Source organism: Alexandromys fortis, unplaced genomic scaffold, assembly GCF_014885135.2.
Source record: "Alexandromys fortis isolate MF-2015 unplaced genomic scaffold, M_Fortis_MF-2015_v1.1 scaffold_191, whole genome shotgun sequence".
Lineage (NCBI taxonomy): Eukaryota > Metazoa > Chordata > Mammalia > Rodentia > Cricetidae > Alexandromys > Alexandromys fortis.
In genome coordinates this window covers 686,625-699,433 of record NW_026068064.1, presented here as the reverse complement: position 1 = coordinate 699,433, position 12,809 = coordinate 686,625, and the positions used below count along the sequence as shown (strand labels likewise).

Sequence of the window (12,809 nt, the reverse complement as noted above, 5' to 3'; positions counted from 1 at the left end):
TGTTGTTCACCTCTAAGTAAAAAAGAAAGTTGCAGATCAAGTGCTATGCCATCATTCAGTGAGAAACAGTACTTACAGGAACTGTGCTGTGAACAAAAGAGGCAAGAAGATTGTGCTCTGCGCTAAAATATGTATATAAATACTTTGTTTCTCTGCTGTCACTGCTGGCTTACATTTAATGTTGGTAATATAACTTCCCTACAGTGAAAAGCATAATAATATAATGGTTTCCAATCATAAATTTAGAAATTATCAATATTGAACATTATTAATATTCACTTGATGAATAAAAAACATTACAGAAAATGGAAGCTTTGAAAAGTATGTTCCTTTGACCATACTTCAGACCAATAAAAATTCTATCTCCTCTTCCAGAAGAAATTATTTCACAACATGTTGACTCTTTATATATGTATTTACATAGACATACATACATAAGTGAAAATCCTCATTATGTTATTGGTGCCAAAAACAGAGATTTGTTGCTGCATAAGTAGCTGAGAACAAGTGCACAAATGAGTGCTCAACCCTAAATCAATTATTCATGCCATCCTTGTAAGTCTCAGTGAACTTTGTAGAAAGGGGTGGAAAGAACCTAAAAGCCAGACATTAAGAAAAAGTTATGTAAAATGATGCTTTGAGAGCAACAGCTATTTGAATCATAAACTCTCAGTAGTAGTTGTGAATACCTGTACTATGACTTATAAGAGCAGTCCAATGGATACATGTCTTAGGTAGGGTTTTTATTGCTGTGAAGAGAAACCATGATCACAGCAACTCTTATATAAAGGAAAGTCTTTAATTGAGGTGACAGCTTACAGTTTCAGAGGTTTAGTCCATTCTCATTATAGATGGGGACAGGTAGCATGTAGGAAGACATGCTGCTGGCTACAGCTTGAGAAGGCAACAGGAAGTGGACCATAATAGTGGGAGTAGCTTGAGCATAAGAGACCTCGAAGCCTTGTTTTAACTAAATGAGCCAAAGTTTTGTGAATCTAGAAAAGGCCAATGCTTGAGATCAATCAGAGAGTGGTTGAAGGGGAGGTAGGAAGATAAAGAGTTGTGTAAATGAAATGCATTATATACATATGTGCAACTGTCAAATAAAACTACTAAAAATTTGAAAAATGTTTATTAAAAAAGTAGCCATGTAATTTAATTTTTGAAAATGGGGTACATGCAATGGAACCCAGTGGTAATGTCAGAAGAAAGAATCAAGTTCGTGAAGCATTTAAAAGCATGTCTTTTAAATAGTAAATGAAATACATTCTTGCTTCTGCCTCTGTTCTGCAAAGTACATGTTGAACTTGTTAAAGACTATGAGTCTTAAAAGATTATCAATTTAATTTTATTTATAATGTAATTTAAATACATTTAAACTTACTAAGAATTTATATCACTTGTGCTGATATTGCAATTTGAGATTTAATAGATGGGCAATTATCAATTTCTAATATTACCCAGATAACTCACGTTTTACTGTCTTCAACATAAAGCTATCTATGCCATTCATAATTTAATTAAAAATACTGTGAAACTTCTCAGTGACATCTGAAAACTCTGACTATATGCCACTGTTCATCTGTGCTGGGTAACATTATGTCAACTCGACACAAGTTAGAGTCATTAGAGAAGAGAAATTTCCAGTTAAGAAAATGCCTCAGTAAGATGGGCTATGGACAGGATTATGTGGTATTTTTTAAATTAGTGATTGATATAGGAGAGTGAAGCCTAATGTAGATAGGGACACCCTTCAGCTAGTGGTTCTGAGTTCTAAAGGAAAATAGAGCGAACAAGCCATAAGGAGAAATCCAGTAAGCAGCACTACTCCATGGCATCAGCCCCTGCCACCAGGTTCCTGACCTGTTTAGTTCTTGTCCTGACTTTCTTTGATCATGAACTGTGAAGTAGAAATGGAAGCTGAAAAAATTCTTTCCTCCGCATCTTCCTTTTGTCATGGTGTCTCATCGAAGCAACAGGAACTTCAAGACACAAGTTTTAAAAAAATTAAAATTTTACAAAACTTTGTAAGTGAAAATAAAGCAATAAGAAAACTAGAAAGGATGTAATATGAGTATACTATGCATTGCAATTTCTAGTACTCGGTTTTTATGTCAATGGAAATATAACATAGTTAATTTTATATAAAATATGAATATCTATTCTGCTTATCAAGAATAAATTTAGAGCATTCATAAATCTGGAATAAAATAATTTCCATGTGTTTCCTAAATGATGAGGTAAGGCACAAAGTTTTATTCTACTGTAGAATGGAAGTCTCTAGTTCAGTTTTAAATTTACTTTTTCTTTCTTTTAGAATAGCTTTAGTTAAATAATCAGAATATCATGCCTATAAGTGGAATCACTCAATTAAAAGGTAATTATATATATTTATATATAATTGGCTTTATTTATATTTGCTTTCATTATGGAAATATTTTGTAAACCATTCTTAAGGAGACAAATTTCTGAGTTCTAGTGCAATTATTCAAAATTCTATGTAATTCATAAAAATGTAAAGTGAAACAAGACTTACATTGATTTCTATCAGACTGTTTTAATAAATTTACTACTGATGTGTCAGTACTGGAGATTTTACATTCAAGTATCGACTGCAATCACCCAGTAAAAGATTTAATCTAAGCTACTTTTTATTCTATTAAAAACTCTACCAAGGGTGAGCTCTTTCCATTTTAAAATAATCACTTCACACCTTAAATTCATCGACAACACAAGATTGGGGAAATGTAAACATAGATAATTTAGATGGTATACTATGGCCACATGTTCGTGACCCAGAAAATTGCAATGGATTGTATTCTCAATCAGATAATGTGATAGCAGCCTTTTTAACACATTTATTAATATAACATGCTGCCATTAGAATATAGCAAGATGGGTATTGAAAAGATTATATACAGACACTAGACAATTGAAAAACAGAGTAAAGAACTATTAAAGTAGAGGAAATAGCTGTTCTTTTTAAATCAGGTAAAGAACACCACTATGTAAAAAACAAATCAGAATAACCTCCAGCACATGAAATGTGGACAATGATAAAGGGGTGCTCTCTACATTTTAAACAATAGCATTTTGTGTTCCACAGTGATTTAATTCAGATTGGGATCATTGATCAGATGGCTAATAACTGAGCGGCCACATAAATCTCACAGGGATAGTTCTCCATGAGAAGGTAAATAGGGATGAAATTGAAACTGAAAAAAACCAGATCAGCTCAGTCAAGAGGCATAGAATGCCAAATGAAACTAGGTCACCTTTAAGTGGACACCACACACTTGCTTGCATTATGTAGATGTGTTAATTCCAGAAGATCATGAGTTTCACTTTTTATGTCATAAAACCCAATGGCCACAGCTGCTTTCACACCTAAATGATAGAAATGTAAATGAAACATAATACAGGCCTGGGGAGATAGCTCAGTATAGACCATCTGCTCTGTAAGCACAAGGGAGAGACAAGTGAATCTGCGTGACTATCTATCAGTCTAGCAAAATCAGTGAGTTCCATCTTTGGTGAGACTTTTTCTTAAAAAAAAAAAAAAAAAAACTCCAGTAAAAAGCAAAAGCAGAAGATATACCAATCTCTGATCTTCACAGATAAAAGCATTGTTGTACATATCCTGTGTGCATGTACACACAAACCACACATGCACACATATGCACACACACACACACACAGAGGTCATCAATCATACCTAAGATTAGTGGCTGGAGAAACAGTTCAACAACTAATGCACCTGCCATGAACATTAAGTTGTAAGTTTGAATTCCCTAAGCCCATCTACAAACAGTGCTGTAACAATTACTAAACATTGCCTAACATTGCTATGTCTACTTGGTGTACACAAGTACACAGTATATATCAAATAGACCCTGTTTCAAACAGGGTCTCCTCCAACATCACCAGCACCATTGCACATGAGCATCCCTGCACACAAACAAATGCTCACACACAGGCAAACAGGACACATACATGCAAACACACATACATACAAAAAATTCTTTTATAATACACTATGACTAAATTCATGTACTTGTTACTTGATGAATCCAAGAATGGAAAATGGATTTAGTTTTAGCTGTGCATCAGATCTTGGGAGGTATATAATTTAGAAAGAGGCTATGTAGGCGTGGCAGTAAATAGTGAACTCAGATTAGAAAATGATGAGGTAAAATCTACTGTTATTGTTCAATACCAGCTCACATCACCTATAACATTTTAAAAAATATATATCACATTTTTCATGGCTAAAGATTACTTAGCACCAACATAGCTCTTATATTTAATTAGCAAAATTGCTCCTTTGGGTTAAAATTCCACATTCATCAATGATAATTTTATGCCTTTTCAATCTAATCTCAGTTGTGATTTAATTTGTCATAATATCATCAGCTTAGCTAAAATCCTAATTAATTATGGCCCTTTTTTCTCTGTTTTACTGTTCTCAAACAGAGACATCATTTGTGATTCCAACAATGAAATCTCACTTTCTTGAATTAACGTGATTTTTAAAATTTAGAACGAATGATTTTCTCATAAATGTGTTCTGTAGTTAAACCTGGATGCCAGTGAAAACCTTGGTACCTTATCTGTTTCTTTTTTTCTCATGTGTGGGTAATGATGGCTTAAATTTGTGGCTTAAGTAGACATACTAAAGTCTGCTGACATTCTCAGCTACAAATTAGATTAAAAAGTTGTCATGCTAATTTGCCCTTATGAGGAAATTTTTGAAATTTTATATAGTTTTCAACTGTTGTATATGTGGGAAACCTAACAGGTTTACCATTTTATTCCAAATAAGTTTTAGTATTTTATTTAAATCATTTTATCATTCTTCAAGTTTTTAACAATTTTTCTCATTTTTTATTTGTCCCTGGATCCCTCCTCTTTGGAAATGTACCTCTGCTGTCTGTTATGTACACCTATGCTTTCTTGTTTATAGTTATACCTTATATTCTATCTTTCCCTCATTCACAATGTGACTATGACATTTTCTTTCTTTCTTTCTTTCTTTCTTTCTTTCTTTCTTTCTTTCTTTCTTTCTTTCTTCCTTCCTTCCTTCCTTCCTTTCTCTTCTTTCTTTCTTTTTTTCNTCCTTCCTTCCTTCCTTTCTCTTCTTTCTTTCTTTTTTTCCTTCCTTCTTTCTTTCTTTTCTTTTTTTTTTTGAGACAAGGTTTCTCTGTAGCTTTGGACCCTGTGTTGGCTGGCCTCAGACTCACAAAGATCTGCCTGCCTCTGCCCGCCAAATTCTGGGACTAAAGGAGTATGCTACCACCACTTGACAACATTTTCTTGATATTTAATCAAAGATGGTTCCACCTTCCTGTGTCTCTTATTTTTAGCATAATGTCTATTTTTTTCTTTTGGAAGTTGATACAATAATTTAAAATTAAGTGCAGAAAGGGAAGGAAAGACATTCAGCTTTAGAGCCAGTAAGACTGTGTGTAGATTCTGCATTTGGAGCTCTTAGTTTTTTTTGAACAACAATGAAGAGGCACTTGGAGTAAAGAAACACATCAGGATCCTGCCAGTGAAAACACGGTGGCAGAAAAGGAAATTTCTGATTCTTCATGACAGCTATTTCATCCTACTTCAAATTCCTAGAGCCAACCAATCCTCTAGGAGAAATGATATCAATAACAACAGTTTCCAGTTCCTCTGTCCGTGAACGTTTCTTACACATTCATGCCTCAAACTTAAATTTCAAACAAATGTTAAAGACCCCTGTTCTAAACTAGAAGGCAGAAGTGATATGGGATTCTTTAGTATATGTGTTGCTTTTCTTGGTTGATACATAAAAATTCTTTTGGCTAATAACTTAGCAGAGTAAAGTCAGGTGGGAAGTCTGAACACAGAGAGAGTAGTCAGAGTCAAGGGGACATCTTGCAGTTGTCATAGGAGACAAATACTACAGCCTGAATGTACTACATTGATTAATAGAAATGGATTAATTTAAGATATAAGGGCTAGCTAGAAATAGGCCTGAGTCACTGACCAAACAAATTTTTTTATTTAATATTGCTTCTATGTGATTATTTGGGCCTGGGTGGCCAAGAACAAAAGAGCAGTCTCTCTTTTACAAAGAATTACAAGCACAGCAGAGGGAGGAAAAGGAACTCATAAATACAGGATTGCTTCCCCATTGGGAGATGGGTATAGTCACTAGAATTAGATATAATGTACCTGTAAGGTGAGCACAGCCTTCATAATACTCTGTGACTACATCCTTGATTCCTTTTATTTATTGGTATCTTATTTGTGAAAATGCTAAGATTAGGTTTTCATTTCATTACTATAGCCTTAATTTGGTACAAAATAATAAATGAGGTCAGAAAGCTGTTTTCATCAGAGTAGCATTAGCTCAGGAATTTTCTACTATATTGCATCAGAAGCCCACATCTGTAAGATGCAGAATGAATTCCACAAGAACATTTTATCTATCATAGTTTATCATGCATAAAAACTTAAAGTATTATAATTTGTTTTCTTCGCTTGTGATTATGTTTTTATCTCCAAGATATTTAGTTTTGAGAGAGAAAGAAATTAAATTGGTATTACATTGTGCTTGTTCTGTATAATGTACTTTTGGAAGGAAAAGTCCTTCAAAACCCTTTAAATTTCCTAACATTTCACCAATGGTTGATTGAGAAGGGCCAGGTTTTATCTCTCAAGGACAGCTCTACATTTATCGGATCCTACCTGCAAGACCCAGTGAGAGTTAGCAGACTCTGCCTTGTTTCCAATTTCCTCTATTTCATTGGTAGTAAGGTTAAGCTACTTTGAAAAGCAAATACCTTATTGTATTTAATACCAGGAAACAGTTCTCTCCCTCCCTCCCTCCCTCCCTCCCTCCCTCCCCCCCTGTATGTGTGTTTCTGTGTATGTGAGGGTGTGCGCTCATGTGTGTCTGTCTCACATTCTATACCACTTGCTATCTGTGTGTGTGTCTCTCATTCTGTGCTGCTTTCTCTCTGCATCTCCCTCGTGTCTGTCTTTCTTCCCCTTTATCCTCCACTTCTCTCTTTTCTCCCTTTTTAGACATGTTACCACCTCTTCATTCTCCTCCTTCCTGTACACTCTCCTCTTTACAATGGATTTCAACATTTTGATTTCTGAACAATTATTGAAGAATACAAAATAATATAAAAGTTCACACAGCAAATCTTTAATACAAATCACCCAGAATTTTATGCTTTTTAACCCAAATATTCTGTTTGATAACACCACAATGACAAATGAAATATATGACAATCTTCTGAAAGCCACTTTCCATCATTTACAGTAATGTTTACATTCAAACTGATGTAGCGAATGTCATAATTTTGATTTGAGAGTATTTTCTTTTAGGTTTTGAGAACAAAACATCCTTAAACTTGATGTCAAATTTTGAATTTTGGTTAAGTTTTAAGGTTTTTACTGTTTTTTTTTTTGAAGCTTAAATAAAACAATGTTAATTCATTCTTCGATGACTCTCTGCATATTTCTCCAGAAATGTGTATCCAATTGTTTTACTGAATACTCAAATATAAAATTCCCTTGATGTTAAAAGTGTTAGCTGAGGAACAAAGATCAAGAGTCAGTTTTTTTTTTTTTTTTTTTTTTTTTTTTTTTTTTTTTTTTTTTTTTTTTAGGAACGTAGCAACTGGTAAGTCCACCATACTCCAGTGGAAGCAATAAATCCCAGAATATTTGGGTGGCACAAATTGGTCTTAAGGCAGAAAGAAAGGATGCAAAGTTGGGTGGCTAGGGAAGAAAGGGAGGAACAGTTTGGAGTGGGTGTGAATATAATACAATCACATTGAATGAAACTCAAAGAGATAAACTTTTTAAAAAAGTTCCTGTGTAACGTTTATCAAAAGTAGTTTCAAGTTTCTTGAGTTGATGTAGGTTCTTTCCCCACGATATTATTTCAAATCTTGAGTAAATATACTTTTCTTTATTAAAATTTTATTTTTGAGTTTATGATTGCAATAATTCCCCTTTACTTTTCTTTCCTTAAATCTTCTCATATACCTTTTCTAACCTTCCTTTAAATTCATGGCCTCTTTGTTCACTAATTGATATATTCATGTACGTCTCTGCATGCACATATATTCCTAAATATTACTTGTTCACTCTGTACATTGTTATTTATATGCATGTTTTCAGGGATGACCAATTGGCAATGTAGTAAATCTTTTTCCTTTAAAAATTAATCTTGTTTTTGGACATTTTCATATATTCATCCATTAATTTAATCTGATTTCTGTGCCTACCTACTATTTTTATCCACCGCCTTTCCTAATCATCACCAAACCACTGCATTCCTCCATAAAATCTTTTTTAAAATTTTTATAAAAAGTCTTTTTCAAAGATACATATATTTTTCACTTTCTTTAGAGAGCCAGTGAGTAGTCATCTGATAGAACTGTTTCTTTAAGTCTGGTAGGTTCCCTGATAAGAGTTAACAGATACCTAACATGAATGGTTCTTTAGCCCTAAAAATATGTCATTTATTACTTACTTTACAACTCTGTGGATTATTCATACTCAATCATATTGTTATCTACACATTATCCAATATAAAAAAGGGGATGTGGACAATATTTAAAGAAGTTACAAGCTGAGATTTAGGATATCTCAGTAGGCTAAGATATTAAATTTAGGCCTCAGGCAACCATGGGGCAGAAAGAAAGAAGAAACTCGATCAAGGAATTCTCTGATGTGTACAAGAGCATCACAGCACACACGTGAACACACACATACGTACACTTATGCAGAAGTGTGCAGCCAACATGAAATACTAATTTTATTGAGGTATAAAGGTATAATTTAAACATATTTACAAACACTAAACTTAAACACTCTTTCCAACATGATAATACATGGAGGCGAGTTCACGGGAAGCCAGGCATGAGATAACACCTCATTAATGGGATCAGCAATCTTATCAAGGACCCTCCAGAGAGCTTATGAACACTCCTACTTTTATTGTGAAAATATTGAGAGACATATGACCCAGAATATAATCCTCATTAGACAAGAGATCCACAGCCAATCAGATCTTAGTATCCTAGCTGTAATCTGTGATGAAGAACAAGCTGTCTGATTTGCCATGTGATATCACAAAAGCCTACATGGATAAACTTTATTATTTAATAAATCATGTGACAAGTGCCAGAGAAAGCATTTAATATAAGTAATCTAATTTTACTTCTTACAACCAACACACTTCATACATGCTCTGGATGTTACCTCAGATGGGTTTTAGCATCCTCTCCCTTCCTAATTTGTTATACAAGAAAAGAAAAAAATGAGTCATAAACAGACATATTTTTCAGAATTCATCTATCAAACTTCATAAGAATTTGAGATTAATATAAATGCCTCATCACCTCCACAATGCTCATTTTATTCCCTTTGCTGTTTTCCTTCTGTTTGAATTCTTAGTGTTCCATAGATGTCTAAAGTTTTCAGCTATGTTTAGTTCCAGAGCAGGATGTTGTGATCAGGAAATTGGATCTCAAATAGGAAATATGACACAGACCGCAATTAGATAAACATTCAGAATCAAAAAAGCCCATTAAATCTTGGACCCAAATCATTAACTCCCTTTTCGTGGGCAGAGTTTCTATTCCTATTCTGCGCTGAATGTCATGAGAATACACCGGAAGGATGTATTGAGTGTAAGAATGTTTTCAGTACATTGGAGACAGCCATTCGGAAGAAGAATTGACACACATATTTCAGATGACTTCCTTTAAATGGAAAAGATGTAATTAAGTTTCTACAGGTTTTCTTTACCTCTTGGAATAGGACATAGTAGCATCAAACTGATCAACTCATGGTCCTTGAAATGTATAATTTACTTCAGGTACTGGATGGCTGACAAATGATGCTGCCACTGTTAGTTGACTCTCTGAACTCAAGTTCATGAACAAATAAAATATGGTCTTTTGCTTTATCTCAATGCTATATTATAAGAATTATTCACATTTTCCAAAGAAAATATGTTTAATCAAATTTTGTAGATGACAGCATTGACCTCTTCATATTTTGGTTTTAATCTATTCCACTAACTTTTCTTTCATGGAACAAAAAAACTGTCAGGGTGATTTCTTGTGAACAGATTCTGCAGGCTGGCAGATTTTTTTCTACCTGTTTCTATGGATGCATCCTAAAGAAATATTAGGGAAAGAAAATGATTTGACCTAAGTGTGAAAACCAAGGAAATGTCAACACAATGAAGGGGTCAAAAAAAAAAAAAAAGCTTTAGGAAAACCTCAGGTGCATAACCTATGTCAAGATAGGCTCTGACTTTCCAGAATTATCCACAAAGGCAGGTGGGCTGGGAGGCTTGACACTGACAGTGTATTAGCCGACAGCAAATCCAGCACAATGTTACAGACAAGATTAGTCAAGGTGATCCTCATGCTTCTTGATGATATATCTCTTTTAAGCTTACTATTATCTAAAAATCTTTGTTGTCAAGAGACAATACTGGAAACAACACCATGAAGAACAATGATTTGCAAACGGTTTTGAGTCATAACATCATATCTCGATATCCTCAAACCAAATGCAGCGCTCACAGAATAAAATAACTTCAACAGATTTTTTTTTTCTGTAAGGAAAGTAAGAATCAGAGAAGTTCAAAGATTTGACAAGCGTGTAGAATTGTTATATGGGGAAGTTAGAATTCAAATGTGGTCTTCTGAAATGAAATGTCATTTTCATTCCTCTCTACCATATCAATCTAAGTAATTCAGTTCTCAAAGTGAATTGGGAGGAAACATGAAACTAAATGTAATATTTCAAGGAGATAGAGAATGAGGCCAAACATATGAATCCTGAGATAGAGCTCACGTCGTAAATAACCAAGCTTGTCAAGATATGAAAGCCATTCCAAGCTATAAACTGAGATTTGATTTCAATGTCATATTTGAATAACTGTCCTCTGATCCATCACCTGCTCATAAACTTAAGATATAATTTTAGAGGAAATTAAAACAAATAATGTTGAAATAGGGACGGCAGGGCTGCGTCCCCGGCACCCGGCCGCCCGCATGGCTAGCTTATACCCAGAAATAATTACACGGAAACTGTATTCTTTCAAACACTGCCTGGCCCGGCTAGGTCCAGTTTCTTATTGGCTAGCTCTTACATATTGTTCTAACCCATTTCTAATATTCTGTGTAGCCCATGAGTTGGCTTACCAGAGAGGATCTTAACCTGCGTCTGTCTGGAGTGGGAGCATCATGGCGGCTCACTCTCAGCTTCTTTTTCCCAGCATTCTCTTCTGTCTACTCCGCCTACCTAATTTTCTGTCCTATGAGGGCCGAGGCAGTTTCTTTATTATTACAAGACCCACCTCCATCAAAATAAATTGTTTTTTATACCAAAATATAAAAAAATCACATAATACGCAGAGTCTTTAAGCCATAATTTTAACTAAATACATTTCAAACCTTTTCCATATTATGATATTTGAGCTCTAGAACATTGTACCATTCTGTTTATAATTTCATTTCAATATTATCAAGAAGAATAAATATTTATTGTTTTTTTTTCTTAGTAATCATACCGAAGGTTGCTAGAGATGTGAGCATCTCATTATTTCCAAGTTTAGAGCAGCAGGCTCTATAAGAAATGTAAACCAGGGAGAATTTCCCCAATGTCACTCTGTAAAACTAACAAGTAGCAGCTGTTCGAATTCACTCAGACAACAAACAGTTAGTTAAAAGTCAGGTAACTAATTCAAGCAATAAAATACAGTGTGATGCTATTAACTTTTAAAGTCCCGAGTAAAGTGAAGAAAGCACTTGTTTACATTTAGTTTTTACTATTTATCTGTTTACTCTATTTACTATATTTCTCCAAATAATTATTCTGGTTTTATAATATTGTTCCCAATAAAGAATACAGTTTTCACCATATATTTTTTAATCAAGATTTTGTTCTGTTTTTTTAAATATATGTAATTAATTCATCATTTGACATAATGGTATAAAAAGAAAGTTATAAAATAAGCCTGTTGTTCTATCCTACATAGATCTTATGTAGATCTATCCTATTTTAATCTAACATTAATGGACTTAAGAAATGGAAAAAAAATTCCAAAAAAGATCATAACATGAATCTCAATATAATTGTTAACCCTAAAGAGTCTCTGTAGCTTATTAAAAGTTCTAGTTTAGACATTCCTGTTACTAATACATTGCTTCATTATTGAATATTCAATTGACTTGGAAAGAGAAAATATATATTCTAATAGTAATTTCTTCATGGTTCTAGTAATTACTGTAGGGTTTTGTTTAGGCTTTTCCGTATGTACGTTCTGTTGTTGGAAATGAGCTCTTTGTCTTAATAAAAGTTCTACATAGAAGAGGTCAGTTTGAAATGTTGATGTGTGTATATGCACATATATACACACACATATCTATATATGTGTATATATGTATCCATGTCAAGTACATTTCTGTAGACCCATTAGAAATACAAAGATGAGATGCTGCAGATATCCTGTTGTTTTTTACCCATAGATAATCACCAAAGGATTATAAAAACCTATATAAAAGTTATCTGCATGGAGACTTCAGGACTCAAGGCAAATTGCTGTAATTATTATTTGGGTATTATTTTAAATCAACAAAATTCTTCCCAACAGAAAGGACTATGTCCTGGAATGGTCAATATCAATAAGCACACTACTGGTTTTAGCTACTAGCTGTGTAGAAGCCATGTGACAGTAAGAAGAGGCTCAAATCTCAGTTCTATGTTTAAGGTTTTCCATTATCTTGAGAGAGCTT

General features: G+C 33.8%; 1 protein-coding gene across 4 annotated transcripts in view; it reads right to left on the bottom strand.

Annotated features, from left to right (window-relative positions):
• Nucleotides 1-12,809, bottom strand: part of Cdh18 (cadherin 18) — a 319,968-nt gene that overhangs the window by 273,255 nt on the left and 33,904 nt on the right. Inside the window, exon 1 of one of the 4 annotated variants that reach the window (XM_050120489.1) lies at nt 1,864-1,982. The exons of the other annotated variants lie outside the window; for them this stretch is intronic. The gene's annotated coding sequence lies outside the window, so the exon portion shown is untranslated. Of the gene's footprint in view, nt 1-1,863; nt 1,983-12,809 lie in introns of those variants that run through there. 4 annotated transcript variants of the gene reach the window in all.